This window comes from Saccostrea echinata, unplaced genomic scaffold (genome assembly GCF_033153115.1).
Source record: "Saccostrea echinata isolate AGI-Se365-2 ecotype Australia unplaced genomic scaffold, CSIRO_AGI_Sech_v1 ptg000036l, whole genome shotgun sequence".
NCBI lineage: Eukaryota > Metazoa > Mollusca > Bivalvia > Ostreida > Ostreidae > Saccostrea > Saccostrea echinata.
The window spans coordinates 1,279,609-1,293,709 of NW_026889785.1; the positions used below are offsets into that span (position 1 = coordinate 1,279,609).

The 14,101-nt window shown below is 33.2% G+C and overlaps 1 long non-coding RNA gene across 1 annotated transcript; it reads right to left on the reverse strand.

Moving 5' to 3' along the window:
* Positions 1-13,147: 13,147 nt before the first annotated feature.
* On the reverse strand, positions 13,148-13,852 carry LOC133199897 (uncharacterized). The gene is made up of 3 exons (XR_009722865.1): positions 13,802-13,852; positions 13,404-13,467; positions 13,148-13,225 (listed from the first exon to the last, which is right to left on the reverse strand). It is a non-coding gene; the product is annotated as an uncharacterized LOC133199897 (long non-coding RNA).
* Between the last annotated feature and the right edge of the window lie 249 nt (positions 13,853-14,101).

A 14,101-nucleotide genomic window follows, 5' to 3' on the forward strand; every position in this document is an offset into this window, starting at 1 on the left:
GATTCTTTTTCGTCCAAAGCCAGGTGCGTAGCTGCCTATATATGCAAATACGCAAGTGCGTACACATCAACCCCACCCCACCCAAAAAAACAAAAACAAACAAACAATTAAAGGTCATAGGAGACAATTACCTGAACATATTGAGTTTCATACGGGAATAAGTTTATATGAGCTGGTAAAATAAGACTGAAATTGTTTTTTGGATTTTTTACGCAAGATAGCTACAGCACAGTCGATCAAAATTACTCAGTCGTGAAAATTCACTTTGACTAATGTTGCTTATCTCCCTTAGCATATGACGTCAGTAAGGCCCAATCGCTGTTCAAAGCTATGCAATGTTTACAAACTATCATGAAATATATGGAGATAACGAACAGTATTCAAGCTCAAAAGTCCATTAAACAATACGAAATAAGAGCAGAGCAAACAGGGACCTCTAAACATCAGAGGTGGGATCAGGCCCATGGAGGAGTGAGCATCCCCTGCCGACCGGTCACACCCGCCGTGTGCTCCTTGTCATGATCGGGAAATAACTCAGTGTGTAAATAATGGCCTAACAATTAGTATGAAAAACGTCAGTCACCATTTGACTCAATGATAAATTGTATTTGCTGACAAGGTCATTGTATCGACCATAGAACTTACGAAATGATGTCTTTAAACGAGACAGCTGATATTCTTGTTTCATCAACCTGTTTGTCAATAATTTACCTCGTTTAAGAAATTGTTCATACGTAGAGCATTCTCTTGCGTATCGAATCAAATGAGAGATATATACCCCGTATGCAGGTGATGAAGGTATATTGCTGCATAAGTAAGGGAAGTTGACGATTGAAAAGGTAAAGTCATCACGTTTATCATGTCATTTTGCAGCTTAATTTTAATGAATATCATAATCATGGCTAAAACCTAGTATAAATAAACGATCTTCAAACAAGCAAGTATTTCTTTTTAAAAATTCCACTGCATGTTTGCAAGATGTTTGCATGTTTTATCAATCAAAATGTGATCATTTTCATTGTTTGACACTTCGATCTATTGAGAGAAAAATAAAGCAATCGGAAGAGAGAAAGAAAGGAGAGTGAGAATGAATTCATTTTTCATAACCAGGGCAGTTGTTTTTATGAAATCATTTATTTACAACCTAGTTGTACTTTCAGAGTCCAACACTGTCAGTATGACACTTTTCTTGACAAGCGATACGTTCCTGCTGCGTTAAGTATCACATGACTTAAAAAAAAAAGAAAAAAAAATTCTTGTGTTACTGTTTTATATAATTAAATCAATTCTTATCATTCAACACTGTCTTAATATTCACTTACTCATATACAACATCACCACCAATACCCGATCTCTGGCGCCCCTCCCATCCCCCTTGTTATTTCTTATTTCTTTCTTTTTGTAATTGAAAGTTCTTGAAATAATCGTGTCGTTTTTAAACACATTGCAGATGGGTTAAAAACAACTCTGGCAAGAACTACACGTAAATTTGTATATATGGGAGTTAGTACAAACGACTTTTAAAAAAAAAAAGCAGCTCTAACATGTTATAACCGTTGCGCAAGCTATGTTTTGTTTTCATAAGACGAAAATAAACAAAAGTGAATAAAACTTCCTATACTTCCTTCAAATTAACCAAGTAACCCTACATAAAATAAACATATAATTCATAATTAATTAATGCATTGAAATGTTGTATATTTGTGTTAAATTACTGTAGCGCAAGCTTTGGTTTGTTTTCATAGGAGAAAAACAGGCGCGGATCCAGGATTATTTTTACCAGGGGGAAGGGGGGGGGGGGTGACTTGATGAATTGTTAACTCTCTGCTTTCTGAATATACTACTCTAATGTACATTTACCAGGTATTTAATATTTAAAACCAAAATCTACTTAATTAACTTAGGTCGCGGGTTTGCTGACGTTTAAAACTGGGTACGCAATTTATATGATTTGGGCAGCTCTCTTGTGCACATTTTATTATAACGTCACTACGAGTAAGACATTTGCGATTATTTTTTTTTTTAATTCTTCAAAACAACAAACTGAAGTTATCACTAATAGAAAAAATTTTCAGGATTTAAATGTTGGAAAATCGAAGGCCTAGAAATCGTTTATTTATCATCACATTGAGACCTCAACAGTGTCACTAAAAGATATGGAACAACTGAACAAGTGTCAACTGCATGATTATTTTTTTTTCCTTTAACGTATTTTAATAAAAAATTTGTTACACTGATAAACTGTCATTATATAAACAACCGCAGTTATTACAGCTGTTACATCAGAAGTTTAAACTGTATTTAAAAAAAAGGAAATTTTTAAAATACATGTGTATCTATATCACAGTTGAAAAACTGCTCAGGTACTATGAAGCGTAAAGCATAAAAACGACGACAGACCTTTTATGTATAAGTAACGGCTTACAATACTGTTCATGCGCGGATCTAGAGGGGGATTGGGAGTTAAGACCCCCCCCCCCCCCCGCTTAAATTTGCAAAGTCATTTAAAGTATATGCTGAAGCAAATAAAAAATTACTTTGGACTCCCCTAGAAAACGTGACCACCACCACCATCACCATGAAAAAGGTATTTCTTTTTACGTTTGGGAATAGACTTTACGTTTTTTTCTTTGTTTGTCAAGACATTTTCTGGGTTTGATACGTTTGAAAAAGGAGTTAACGTTTTTTTTGTTTTTAGTTTTATTGCTTTTTTGTGTGTTTTTTTTTTTTTTTTTTTTTTTTTTTTTTGTTTTGTTTTTTTTTGTTCTTTGTTTTGTTTTTGGTTTGTTTTTGTTTTTGATTGTGAAGAAAATTCTGGATTGGAAATTTTTTTTTGGACTGAGGTGGAACCCCCCCCCCCCCACCCCTTGGAAAAAATTCATGGATCTGCGCCTGCTGTTAGCTTTAGTTTTATCTTATTTGCTTACCTGGTTGAGCAAGTTGCGCTATAAATTGAAAAGTCGCTAAACAAAACAAAGCAAAATAAATAAATAAATAAACAAACAAAAAGCAAACAAACAAAAAACAATCTGACTAGTTATTCTTAGCATGAAAAAATCGGAAAAAAATAGGAGATTCAACGTACAAAGTTCGGTTAAAAAGACGAGATAAAATTAGTAAATCAGAAAAGAGAACTAATTTGCGGTTGTGTCTGCCCCCTTAATAATGACTGCTTCAGGCACGTGAAACGCGGCGGGGGGGGGGGGGGGGGGCACTTTTTGTTCTTGTAAGGTCGAGCACTGGAACATCCAGGCTTTGGACAACTAATTAGGTTTGTTTGTTTGGGGTGCTTTTGAGCTAGTTTACCCCCCCCCCCGGTTGCTGAGCTTGTTTATATCTGTTGAATTGTCTCTTTCCCCCGCCCCCTCAACTAAAAATTGTTTCCTTTGTTCCTGTGTATCTTAATATCTTTAAAAAAAAGCTCATCAAAGGCTAAATTTTTTAGAATATTATAACACCATGTTTTGCAAATACTTTGACAATATCGAACTGCGTCAAGAATGAAAAAAATCGGACGTTCAAAAAATGTACAAGTTCGGTGAAAAATTGTGATCTTTTCAGACAAAACACGAGTTGTTCTTGGTGTTTCTTTTTAGATTTATCAACAGAATGGGATTAATTTGGGGAAAAAGCGCTGACGACATGTGGTGATACGACAGCGACATCATGTTAAAGAAGCAGTCGTATGCTGTGTGTGTACTCGTACAAGCATTACCAATGTAAAAATTCCGTATACAAAGAAAGATTTTGTATAGCTTTTTTAAAAAATAAGAGAAAAAAATCCATCCATATTAAAAACAAGAAATCCATCTAGATAGGAACTAGCTCCCAGTGTGTAAAAAAAACCCTTTTTTCTAATTAAATTCTCTAATAAATATTCCCTCCCCTATTTTTGTGTTTCAGACAAGATACATTGTTAGTTACCTATAACTCATACATCTGTGCTTATTCTACATTAAATGTATATAGACATAAACTTCTTTCTTCTTTTTATTATATTATTTTGTTTTTCTGCATTTTATATCGGACCGTATATTCATGACTTCCAGCGTGACGTTGCGATAGTTTATTGCGTCATTCTTAAAAAAATGTTACATTTTGCAAAGTAAAAGCAATAATTCGCATCTAAATTACGAGAAAACTAACTCGAAGACATATTAATTTTTTAACATAGATTTATAGGAATTCATCTTCGTGTGAAATGACCAGAAGTGGAACAATTTCGTCTGCACCATTTAAAAATTGCTGAGATTTTTTTTTAGACGAAATCTTGCCTGAAAACGAGTCAAAAATGACGTTTTCCCCATAGAATTCAAATAGAATAACGTCGAAAATGCTACGACAACGATGGCATGTTTGGGATTTAATAACGCAAAAACAATGCAGACGAATTTTATAAAATTTTCAGAGAATGTACAACAAAAATAGGAGATTCAAATAACTAATTTTCATTTTATGTTTTCGAGCAATTTTTAAAGGTCACCAACCCCGCGACCTACGTTAAATTCTTATTTTATGTAACACTATACTTCACTGAAATGCAAAGTATTATTCACATAAAAAACAAATTTTAATATTAAATTTCTAAATAAGCTGAAACGAAAAAAATTAAATATTTTGATACGTTTAATTAATATAAGTTTAAAGAATGTACTAAATAAATATAACCTTAATCTTACACCACGTCCTAATTAATTAAAGCGGTTCGAAGGATTGAAGGATAACTCTAACTAGAAACTTACACAAAGAAGGAAAACTCTTTCTTCAGTACCCTGTGTGCGTTCAAACGTGACGAAATCTTGGTCAGCGTCAAATACCCGATGTATTCGAAATCTCGCAAAATCAAAAAGACCAGAACAGCAATGAACAAATGAAAAGGAATTCAATGTGTATACAATAAATGACGGACGATGGTGGAAATAACCAACACACTGATTACGAGTCAAGTAAAGTAAATATATACTGAAATGTACAGCAATCTGAGTTTTGAATGAAATATTTCACATGTTAACTGTAGGGTTGATAAAGCAGCTAAAGTTTTACCAGAGCAAGGAATTTACGTTGACGGATCCTTACAGTCACTCTCACAGTGAGCAGTCAGCCAGTCTCAACGTTGGCTCCACTGAAATCGGGTTCGCTTATATAAATACGAAAACAAGTTGCTGTCCTTTAAAAAAGGACTGCAATACGTGGACCATATGCATGTGTTTCTAAACGAAATTCAAAGAAAGTTTCTAGATTTAGTGATTTTAATTTACAGAGGTGTAATTAAATTAATTTTTTTGTAATTTTCATCGTTATTTAAGTCTGCTTAATTAGGCTGTAATGATAAAAAAAAAATCATGAACTTGAAATGATATGAATATGAAATGTTGATCTAAGTATCTATCACAATTGTAATGTAGCCTTTAAAATTAGCAACAGAATTAAAAGAGGTTTAAGCGTGCAGGTATCGTAATCTCCATTGGCGGATCCAGGGAGGGAGGGGGTGGGTGGGGTTCGGGTGTTGGAATCCCCTTTATTTTTGCATAAAGAGGAAGAGAGAGAGAATGTTTTTTCTGTAATATATAATATATTTTTACATCTAGTATTTTCAATAAAAAAGTTTTTTTTAATCTCTACCCTTTCTGCTTTCTAAAGAGAGTTTTGCTTATTGCTTCCTCCGTGTACCTTCACAATCCCAGCCCCAGGCCTCGACCACCCACGTGTAACATGAAAGATTTTATTTGATATCATCGGAAGATTCCAGCGAACGTACGGCTTTGCCATTTTGGAACCATCTTCTAAAGTAACTAACTTTAAGAAGTGTGCATAAAAAGTCATGAAAGGGAGTATCCAAAAGAGAATATTTATCTCCTTATATTATGGGGATATTTTAATCAATGAAGAGAAAGGTTCAAAATGTCCCAGTAGTATGTTGGGGAGGGGAGCTCACTTTTTCTTTAAAAAAATCTTTTGTTATAATTTGAATATAAAAGTTTTCAATTTGCATGTAACACATAAGAATAATTAAACGGTCCTTGTGTTGTTTTACAGTTCTTTTATTCTTAACTTGATGTTCAATATTGACAGTGGTCCTAAAATAAACAATATATACAATTGAAAATGATAGTCATACATAAACTCTTTGACATATGATTTCATAAAAAAATATTTATGACCTCTTGCTATTACACTTTATCATACAACATAACATCTAAGTAAGAAATAATATGAAGTATAAATAATGTAATAATAATGTACACAGTTCACAAACCTAAGTAAGGAATGCAGTATCATGGCTTCCAGTCACTGTGACGTCATCATACAAGAGGACTGTTCAATATAAATATATCAGGTCTTACTTCTCAATTTATAAAAACTAAACATACTTGATAAGGAACCACTATTGCAATAAAAACGTTTTGCATCAAACAATCTTTTAAAATCATTTATAACATCAGGGCATCTATTATTTTAACCTATAAACATACTTATACACAAATGACTAGATGTCAACATCACATCAAATCTCTGACTAGAAATAAACAACTTTTGATCGGTTAATTACACAGAACTTATTATTCCACAAAATATAGTTATAAATAGAATAATCATTCACTTGTAACATAAGTATCTGATCTAATATGAATGTAAGACAAAAATATCATTACTCACATCTATCAGACAAAAGGTACAACACGTCTTCCCTTGTCAACATCTACGTTGAAAATGCCGCCAAAAGATGGCCTACTGCCTATACCGTAAATTGACCAATCAATGGACAGATTCACAAGTGTAAAAAATTAATTATAAAAATTACTTCTACCCAAATACTGATATTATTACAGTTATTCAAATAGGACATAAACATGAAATACTTTTTCATTTCCAAATTTGTAACTTTATAAAAATGTAAATGTGAATCTCGAACCCGATGTTAAATATTCATTGCCCTCTTACATGCATTAGAAGCTTCCCCGCACTTTTTGTTGCGGGAAGGTTCAAAATACAGAAAATCTGTTCCAATCATGACCCCCGGGGGTAGGGTGGGGCCACAATGGGCGATCAAATTTTTAAATAAGAATACATAGGAAAAATCTGTAAAAATCTTCTCAAGAACAGCAAAGCCATGATTGGTCATTTTTATATGGAAGCATCCTCAGGTAGTGAAGATACAAGTTTGTTCAAATCATGACCCCCCCCCCCCCCCCAAAGGGTAGGGTGGGGCCACAATGGAAAATCAAAGTTTTACACAGGAATACACAGGAAAAAGCCTTTAAAAGTAATCTTCTCAAGAACAGCAAAGCCATGATTGGTAATATTTATATAGTAGCATCCTCAGGTAGTGTAAATTCAGGTTTGTTCAAATCATGACCCCCAGGGGTAGGGTGAGGCTACATTGGGCAATCAAAGTTTAAAATAGGAATATACAGAAAAAATCTTTAAAAATCTTCTTCTTAAGAACAACAAAGCCATGATTGGTCATATTTATATGGAAGCATCTTCAGGTAGTGTTAGTTCAAATTTGTTCCAATCATGACCCCCGGGGGTAGGGTGGGGCCACAATGGGCGATCAAAATTTTACATATAAAACATAGGGAAATTTTGTAAAAATATTCTTCTCAAGAACAGCAAAGCCATGATTGGTCATTTTTATATGGGTGCATCATCAGGTAGTGAAGATTCAAGTTTGATCAAATCATGACCCCCAAGGGTAGGGTGGGGCGATCAAAGTTTTACATAGGAGAATAGAGGGGCCATAACAGGGGACCGTAGTTATACAAAGGAATACAAATGGTATATCAATAAAAATTGTCTTCTTAAGAACAGCATAGCCATTATTTGTCATATTAATTCAAAAACATCCCTTCGAAGTATATATTTAAGTTCAAATCAACACCCCCACCCCCACCTCAAACCACTTTTATATCAAAACTTTTCAAGACTGATCTGATTTCTGCTTTTTCCTAGCCAGAGTGATCAGGTGAGCGACGTGGCTCCTGGGCCTCTTGTTTTTTTTAATTCAGATTTTACAAAGACATTTTGAGGTAAAGTCTCCTCAGAGACTCCCTTACAATCCGCACCAGGTGTGCCTACGGCTCTCTGGATTGGATAGCATAGATCTATATATACATTGATATTATATATATTAATAGTACAATGACAATGAAAAAAAGATAAATTTCTAAACAAAAATGATCTAAAAGTATTCCGTACTTTTTTCTTCCGTTTTATAATGTCAAAATGTATACAGTACAAGTGATATCTGGTTATAACCTTCAATTAATTATACCTCTATTAAGAATACTCAAATTTGATTGGCTTGGTAGAAGGCCTTTAAACTCAATAATGTCTCCAAAAAGTACCGTTTACAGCAATAATGGCCTAGGAATCATTGCACGTTGGGTATAATGACCCGGTCATTATAAATAATGACCGCTAAAAATGACCTGTTAATCTAAATATTCCATTCAAATCAAAAAATTACGCATACAGTAATGATTGTTCATTACAAAAAAATGCCGTTATAAAAATATGTATAGTCTTTTTATGATACGGAATACGATTGCTTTAGATGCGCCATAAAATTTATCGTTTTCATTGAAATTTTCGTTAGGCCTACCTTCAAATTCAACGAATGCAGACTCGGCTTTTTTGTACAGTAAAAGTCTGCACCTGATTGTCATTGTACTCGGGAATGGTATTTGTGAATTTATAAAAATGCATGTTACTGACAATCACAGATTGTTCGCCAGAAGGTCTGAGAAGATGCGATTGACAATCTCATCGCACGTGTGTAGACCTAGGCTATTTGGTCTTGCAAGCACAGGTGTGTGCACTGTTTGCTAGTGACGCTTAGACTGGTGACGGTATTTGCTACAGACATGAGGAACTATACACCAGTTTCATAACGTGCAGTTTTTTTTTAAAAAGACGAATATCTTGGATATGGGGTAACCCATATCTATTCTTGTTACAACGACCGTCAATGCATCCATGGACGAGTTCATTGGTTACTCTGAAGGGTGACACAGGTTTACCTTTCGGTAACATTTTCTACAATGATCTGCCTACTTTGAGTAATTGTACGTTCATAGCAAAGTTGTTAAATTTTATTCCCGATTGACCTATAGTTTTGTCATTTAAAAAAAATCAGGTTATTTCGATACATGTAATGTATAACGGCTGGGACTTGACATCTGTACTAGATTTCTACGGAAGTATCCAATCATTGGAAAGATAGATGGTACACGTGTAGCACAGATCTGTAGTACGCATTTTTTTCTTCCTCTCCCTAACATGGAAAACATTGCTACAGGCATTTATCTAGCTATATTTGGATTGCTGCCTATCAGATTATTTTGCAAACCTTGATGCACAAAACTAATGCCGGTAAAAATGGCAAAGACTATCTTTTAAAACCTAATGGTTTTAATTCAACATGTTCAAACTGTTAAGCTACAATGTATCTCTATAAGTTCTTCCTACTTATTTAAAATGCTTGTACCATAGAATTTAGTTTGTATATAAGGATATATGTATTAAAGAGAAATTCAGATCTTGGTACCGCCAAAGAATACATACATGTAAATACGATGTGCAGATTTTAGAGCGAGGTTTCCCAATGATTGGCATATTCTAATTCGAAGAGGGCGAATTGTTCTAAGAGCAAGATGTCTTAGAGGCGAACTCTCTAGCATTCTGGCGCATGCGTAGCCTGACGTAAACCCATGGCATCAGGTTTAACCCCACTTATATATTTTCTGCGTGTACCTCAGGGTCCACGCAATAAAGTCAAACACCATACTATCGTTGTGGATATAAATATTCCTTATAGTCTCAATCGCATCGCTGTATGAATATCAATATTATCACAGCTCTGAAATATAAATAACAACATTGCATACAGTTCTTGCAACATAGCACGTTTTCTGTTAAGAGTTACTCCTCTTTGTTTTATCCTTGACACTCATTCTCGTAAAAGTATACTGATATATGAAATCATTACTTAGAATTTTTTATAGTCATAAATAACTACACGGACTGGACATTCATATTTTATATTGGAATATTAAAAATTTGGAGATTTAGCATTTAATAATGATATAATGAAATCAGTTAAAGTAAACTTACATTCAGTGCTGTCTTGGTCATGTCATAATATTTTTGTCAATATGAAGAATTAGATCAAAATCTCAATCAATAAGGACAAACTAATCTCAATTTTCATTGAAATCCAAGTTGGTCCTGACACCACAAAAGATATAAACAGATGAAAATAAGAATTTAAATGACCACTGTGATTTTAATCTACAAATAAGTATAAACACTTATTCATATAAATAACTCCGTATTGATTTATTGAAATGAACTAAATGGTGTAAAAATTACGCAGTGCAGTTAAGGCAACATTTTCTATAAAAAGGCACCAAAAACGAGACACTTAAGGTTCAACCGTCTTATTTTTTAGCAATAAACTCTATCTGGAATATCTTAATGGCTTTATGAAGAGTTTGTCCATCGCTTTTCACATCGGTATTTTTTGTCATCATGTGACCCTCTAAAGTCACGTGAGCTCCGATTTTAGGTCAAAATATGAAATGTCAAATTTAACCAAAAAGTGCAAGGGCAAGGCAAACAATATTTGAACTGCACAAGGTTTCATTGTGTCCCGTGGTATCTAGCCTATCGAAAAACTGATGCTCATTCAGTCAGATTTCTGAGATATTTAAGTTATTCATTGAAAACAAACACCAGTATTCAAAAATAGGCTATTTTTCATCATTTAATCGGAAATTTTAAATTACCTAATGAATTACAAAGAAATGAGCATCACTTTTTAAAAACTATACAGTAAAATAAAGAATTTAAAATAAAAACCTACCTCTTGGGTTGTCGCCTTGCCCTTGCACTTTTTGATTAAAAATTGAAATCTTAACACATTCATTCTAAATATAGTTTTCAAACGCATCATTGACCCAGCATGGGAGATAACTCTGTGATACTAAGTAGAGTGTGTGTACCTCGCAAATTTTAAACAAATAATATCTACGGACTGCGCTGGGCTTTATTTCACTAAATCAATACGGTATGCATAAAAAAATCTTTGAGTTTACTTTGTTTTTGTATATCTTCGTTCTTTTATACGCTACACAAGACGTATTTGACACCTACCGCATTTCCTCCGTTCGCCTAAAATTTGCCGCAACATCCATCATGTAAATGAATTGGAAAATGCCCATGGTTAAAAATATTGAAAGATTCAGTCATTTGTAATAACAAAAAAAAAAAAAAAAAAATAGACAGCCCCTATCAATGATAAAACATTTATTCTTCCTCAGTAGACACACAGAAAAAATATCTCCAACAGAACTTAGTACTTTTTTAAATTTTTTTTTTTATGTGATTATTTTAGTTATCAAACCTTCAACTGTTTATAGATTCTAGACTACGTTAAAAGTTTTAAGAACAGAAGGAAGGGATTGGGGTGCTTACTCCTGTATTTAATAACCTGTTTTCCTTTCTACAGATCTAACCCCCCCAACCCCCCAACCTCAACCCCCCATCACCAGTTTGCCTTTGGCTCCTTTAATACCATATACTTACTGGCATGTTAAAAATAAATTATTAAACAGTGTTTTCCTCAGGTTTTACTTATTTGGGTATTGTAGCACAAATCATATCGGCGTAGAGGGGGAAGGGGGGGGGGGGCTTTAGTCTCATGTTTTTGAGTAATTATCAATCAATGCGCAAACAAGATAATCATAGTAAAAACTTTGTAATCAAGAAACAGATACTCTGTTAAATAACAGGTGAACACAATATACATGCTGAAATTTAGATCTTGTTGTACCCCAAAACACAGACAGGCGCATACCAGAATGGAAGTGAAATGTACGCAGAGAACGACTGGGGTCCGCTTTGAGACCCCCAGTGGGTCCAGATGAGGGCCCAGGGGCGAAGTCCCTGGAAGCTCATGCTTTTTACCAAATATTTCATTCAAAATCATGCCATTTCGAGTTTCTTTAGAAAATACAAGACATAGTAATATTGTTTTTAACACAAAGTTAATTACTTCCGTGCAAATTTATTGTACATGTAGAGGCTGAATATTTTTTTAAAAAGATATATTGGTATCATCTTTCGGCAACAAATATTATACAATTATTGCTGGTTTTTGAGGTCAATACGATGATTTAGACACCTGAGGAGTACAATATTCACCGAGCCCGAAGGGCGAGGTGAATATTGTACTTCGAAGGTGTCTAAATCATCGTATTGACCTCAAAAAACAGCAATAACTGTTTTATTATATGATTAAATGATAGCAAACTCCTACATGACTGTTTTTTGTTTGTTTTTTTTTTTTGCTTAAATTGAAAGTTTTAACGAGAAATTTCAACAAGAACACATTGTAACATGAAAAAATGGAATAGGAATAATTCATTATATTGACCTGCAATAATTCCTTATATTGACCTGGAAGGTCACGTGATTCATTATGTTGACCTGCAATAATTCCTTGTATTGACCTGGAAGGTCACGTGTAGGTCAATATAACGTAGTATTTTTCTAACATTGTTGGATCTCAGCCAATCAGAAAGAGGGAAATTATTCAATCATATAATAAAGTTAATAATTTCAATTTTTAACAAAAATAATATTTCAAATCATATTCTAGTGGATCACAGCATTCAACGGTTGATATTTTCTCAAAGATCTTAAAATAAATTATCAATGTGTTGTAGAAGAATTACAAATTAATGAATGTTTTATTTGGTTTTGGCAATGATTTAATAAAATATTACAATTTTTTTTTATAAAGACATGGTAATATAGAATTTGAATTTGAATCGAAACAGTATGAGATAAAATAATTTGAAACACAAATATTTGCTGGATGGTATTGATATTTTTTCTCTTCTCACAAATCTCTCCCTCCCCCCCCCCCCATTTTTTTTTATTTGTAAACGATGTGTACGCACCTGCGTATTTGCGTATAAGCAGCTACGCGCCTGTCAGAATACATGCAAGTAAACTTAAGATACTCAAATCTTAACAGCCTTCAAACTTTCACACCATTGTACTGTTAAAAAATCAAAGTATTAGTTATCTAGAAAATTTATTTAATTAAAAACAGCCTTTCAAATTCAAAGACAAGTTGTGAAGGGATTTCTGAGCAGGTGCAAAATATTTCAAACAGTCCACAGTTCAAAAACAGTTCTTCTGGATGAAATCAATTCTGAAAACAAAATGAAATACCATTATGGAAGGTTCATTGGTGTTTTAAAAAAGTGATACTCAGAACAATGCATTGAGTAACATGGAGAGCATATACATGACTCTACTGTTTTTCTTATCAAAACATTTCAATAATCTTGCTAGAAATATGTATGGTTTAGAGCTTATATGGAGCATACCTTTTTATTTTATTGGTGGAAACACTTGCTGCCTGAATGAATTGTTCAAATTGTTTGGGAGTAGCTACAATACAATATATATGTAATGAGTGAAAAACATAATGATTACTATTGTAGAATGAAATGACATTGCATTGTACAAAACAAACCATGCTATACTATATTTTCTGAAATTCATAAAATAAATGGAAACAAACTTTTGATACAAAACTTTTCTGGGAAATTGAAACCTATGACATTTGCAAAACTAGAATTGGTAGCTAAACTTAATTTAAGTAAAAAAAAAAATCAATATACTAGAGATAACATTTAATTCTTTAACCTATACAACATTTAAAAAAAATATTTAACATTGGCATACTATAAAATTAATGTGAAATGCTTTAGTGTGATCATACCCAGTGGAGAAATTGATGCACCTATTTTGATAGTTCTAGCTGATGTAAATGCCAGTTTTAACCAGTTCTGTGATAGCTACAATGACAAAAAAAATTATACATATAAACAGTACATAAATACATGTATATACATTATGATATGACTTACTTAATGTACATGTAGTCAGACAAATGAAAATTCAAACATTTTATCTTCATTAATGTAGAAATTCTACAAATTTACAGCCTAGTGATACAGATAGTAAAAGTTCTATGATGAATTTAAAATATGAAGCACTGGTAAAAACTGAAATCTTAAAA